This window comes from Thunnus albacares, chromosome 19 (assembly GCF_914725855.1).
Source record: "Thunnus albacares chromosome 19, fThuAlb1.1, whole genome shotgun sequence".
Classification (NCBI taxonomy): Eukaryota; Metazoa; Chordata; class Actinopteri; order Scombriformes; family Scombridae; genus Thunnus; species Thunnus albacares.
The window spans coordinates 19969140-19973682 of record NC_058124.1 but is presented as its reverse complement, the minus strand read 5'-3'; positions in this window follow the sequence as shown (position 1 = coordinate 19973682).

Below are 4543 nucleotides of genomic sequence, written 5' to 3'. Positions count from 1 at the left end.
TAGGCAGTTAATAGCCCTGCTTTCTGTGAGGTGTTTAAGGTCCACGCAACACTCTGTCACTCGCTCCCCTGACCTCATTGTGTTTCTAATGGTTGAGGCAAGCGTCGCCAGACACTGACGCAATGAAGCCTCACAGGCCGTTTCCATATTCAGAGAAACTGTAGAAAAGCTAGGTGGAAATTTTCATTTTGCATTTGGGTTACATGTTTTCTTTTCTGTTTTTTTTTTTTTCTCCGCTTGTCTTTATAATTTAAGTCTATAAATGTCTCCAGTTATCAGAGGGTCTTGTCAGGCAAAGCAAGAGGTGCTATCAACAATGGTGATATGCATTATTTATTTATTCGTATCACTTTGACATTACACACGATCCCACGCACTTGGTAAATCTTAGAGAAGTACTGCATAAGATCAACTTTGTGGCAAGAGACAAAAATGAATTGCTTTGGCTCAGTGACATTTAACTTTATGAGTGCACATAAGGATGTGGTCATATCTGTTGGGTGCTGTTTCCCATATGGTTGTCATAAAAATATGATCTTATAAGCTCAAAACATATCCTTTCAGTATGTTATAAATCAAATTTTGGCACAGTAGCTTGTTTGGCACCAGTCAGCAGGAAATCACTGCAGCGCTATCACAGGTTAAATGGGTGGTCACCGACTGATATTTGTGCAAAAAGAAGATAGCCACCCTAAATGGTAAAAGCATGTAATATCTTTTAGTTTAATGTTTTGCTGTTGAATCTCTATAAAAAGCTGCAGCAAATGTCCTTTTTGAGGCAGATCAGCAAGTGGATAACAACTTATGACTCATGTGCTTCTTAAACTGGGATAAGTCTGAGAACCTATATGAAATTTTGATCTTTTTAATCCCCATTTTCATGCTGAGAGTTCCAAGTTCAATTAAAATATGCCAGAAGATGTGGATTGCTTATGGTGACAGTGAGCTTGTGTTGTAGTTACAATATAGACTGGAGAAAACAAACAAAAAAAGGAAAAAAAATTAAAAACGTTTGTTTTATATGCAGAGATCATCATTGTGGTGAAGGGCAGTGAGAAAAAAAAAAGCAAAACAACCTAATCGCTTCAAATTACAGCAGGAATGCTTGACTGGATGTGAAAATGGGGGAAAAGGTCAAAAACAGTGATTAGTCCACCACCAACAACAGACTGTTTTTAGCCAAGCTCATTTTTGTTTGGGTTTCCTTTCTGCATGGGGACATTTTTTTTGTGATGTGAACCAATACAAACACAGGAACATGATGAGGCTCCCACAGAAAATATGGAAATATATATTTCATATGAAAATATTTTCATATGCTGTTGCATTCATCAAACTTGCTGTTACCTCAGCGTAGGCAATGAGCCTGAGGTGATGACAGCACACTGTGCAGCAGTTCACCTGGTCAGGTGATGACAAATATGCTTCATTTGTTGATGGAAAAATTATCTTTCAGTGACCTTATTTTTTGTCCTCTTGAAGACACAACATAGACGGGAGATTTCTAATATGAACTAATATTATGAAATGATAAGAAGAACAAAAATGTAGAGAATGTAGCCTACTATGTTACAGCCTTCACCCAAACAATATGCATATTCGATTAAGTAAATTGATGAACTAACCACAGTAGATGACAGACTAGACTGCCAACACAAGACTGAGTGCTATCTACCATCACCAAGGAACAAACGACTGATCAATGTCAGGGCTGCGGGGATGGAAAATATGAAAATCACTTTGTGTTGTCATCAGGTGATTCAGATACAGCAGACATGTAAGGGATAAAATTGAAAACAGACCATTTTTTGGGTGAGTGAAAGTGAACAAGAAAGGGTGGGAGAGAGTGAGACAGAAAAAATATAAATTTAAAGCAATGCTTTTCTTGAAGACCAACTATTCTCTTTTATACAAGTCGCAGGTCCACGTCTTCAAAATGCTAAACTCTACTGTACAAAAACATTTCAATAATAATAATAATGATAATAAAGTTAGTATGTATTATTTTAAGACTATGGAGAGCCTTAAAAGTAATCAGTTAAATCTTAAAATCAATCTTATAGGAAATGACAACCACTGCAGTGAATGGAGTAATATGATCTCCTTTCTTGTTTTTAGTTATAAGTCTAGCAGCAGCTTCCTGTTCTTGTTGGAGCCTATTATGTGACATCTGGTTTATACCTGCTAATGGACCACTGCAGTTGTCCAGCCTTGAGGAAACAAAAGCATGTATGACAATTTCTGTATATATGAAGCTGAATCCGATCTTTTCATATGATAAAAACATATTTAGGAGGACAAGCTTGCCTCCTAAACCCATCCCCCAAATATGATTCAATTTACACCTGCTGATTCTTTGGACCAATGATAAGAATTTCTGTTATGTCAGAATTTATTTGTCGGGTAATTTGTAGACATTTAACCAAACAGGACAGATTATTGAGGTCGCTGGGCTTCACAGGAGTGCCATCTGAGTGTAATATTGGACTGCAATGCCATGCTTCTCTATAATTAGCATATGTAAAGAGAATATGATTGGTCCCAGAATTGAACCCTGGGGTACATCGTATGTTATAGGGGCTAACCTACATTATCTGTGTATTGCTTCACCAAAAACATGTGCAGGGAGATGGTAAACAGATGCAGGATTCACAAATGTTTCAGCATGCCTCTGTTTAGTCTGAGAACATCAAAGACAGATTAGCTAAACACGATTGGTCCCGTGGGGCTTGGTGGCCATGTGCAGTTGATTTCTTTGCTCAAAGCAAATATTTATGTTTTCAGTGCATGAAATGTGACAGCTGTTGAGTTTTAAAGTTTATATTGACTTTTTCTCACATTAGTCAATTTAATTCTTGCTTCCCTGCCATGTATCATTAAATGTTATTAAAACAAGGATACAAAAAGGATACAAGCATTTTTTTTATGCCAAATGATTGATTACAAATGAAACAAATCCATCTAAAAAATGTACGCAGGTGACTAAGGGTGTTTTCAAACCTGTGTTATTTAGTCCAGTTGAAGTGGACTTGAAGTGGTTTGTTTTCCTCCTTGGTGCGATTTGTTTGGGCAGATGTGAACATAGACATCATACTCGAGTGCGGACCAAAATAACCATACTGAAATCAGTTCCTCAGAGGGTCTGTTCCCAAACAAAGGGAGCAGTTTGTTTGTGGTGGGAACATGATCCGACCTTGATCCGACCTAACTACTAGGCGTACTCTACAAGTTTGTGCTAAACAGCTCCCATAGCCAGGTGCATACTGGGATGCAGTTGCTAGCAGCCAACTTCAATTTTTTTCTATGTGGAAAGAAACTGAACCAATGAGAAAACACAGCAAGTTCACCAACTCATCCACCAGTATGGACCGGCTCAAACAAACTATGGATTTGACAATGCTTTAAGTATTTCCGCACTTTCCACAGCCTGTTAAATTTGTGAATGCATCTTCTTCTCTCCTTTCAAGCCCTCTGTCCAGACTAAAAAGGCATTATTCTTCCCACAAAACTGAGCTTTTCTAAAACAGCTTCCAGAGTATATAAATCTGAAAACGCTGGCTTGATGTTTCAGCATGTGTGGGGAAAGTGGGGGGGTGGGGGTTGCGAAACTGTGATATAAGATGTCCACTGAGGGCCTGGGCTTTGTGGCAGATAAGTTTTGAAGGACTTTTCTGTCAGTTTGGAAATGAGTGCTGGTTAATATGTAGTATATGTGAGCCATGATTACATTTGTTTTCTGTTGTCTGACAACAGAAACAGAAAAATCTGTCTCTAACTTTCTCTGTGATCCTCATTTTAAATGTCAATATAGCAGATCACACAAATCATTAAATCGTATCTATGTAGATTGTTGTTCCATCACAACCATAAAACTATGATTTGTTCAGGCAGGCTGAGTTTGTTCACTCCTTACCTGATGTTGGCTGTCAAGTACAGTTTTGTTGTTTGACAACTAAACAGTTCAGGTGTTTCACTATGAGCAGAGGTCTCTACAAAAACAACCTGGAAAAGGGAATGTGGACTTAGTTTAGTGTAGATGTAGTCTCACATAAATTTCCCACCATGCATGTTTCTTCTTGACCATTCTTTAAACAATTGGTGATTGATTTCACAAGCCTTTAACAACATTTAATCACACAGTTAAAGGGAACCTTAACCCACTTTTCTGGAATTTAATAAATCAAACCAGCACTCTCCACTGTGTTTGCAGCAAGTAAGCTGCATTAAGTTTTTATCGCTTCATCACTCCCAGATAACACATGTTTGAAGATGGATGTTACATCAAGAGCAGTATCGCAACGATCCATCTTCACTCTAGAGTCTCTATTTTATACACTACCTGACACGGCAAAGACACTATGAACATTCTTGAGCTCTCAACAAACTAACCTTTTGTCCATTAAAGGATTACCGTGGTGACAGAAACGACAAAACGCTGCTCTGTGTGATGTTGGCTGTATCATACCTCATAATATTCACAAACAGAGCCGTGAGTAGGTGTAGGTGGGATGAACAGGGAAACACACAGAACAACCCTTGTTCA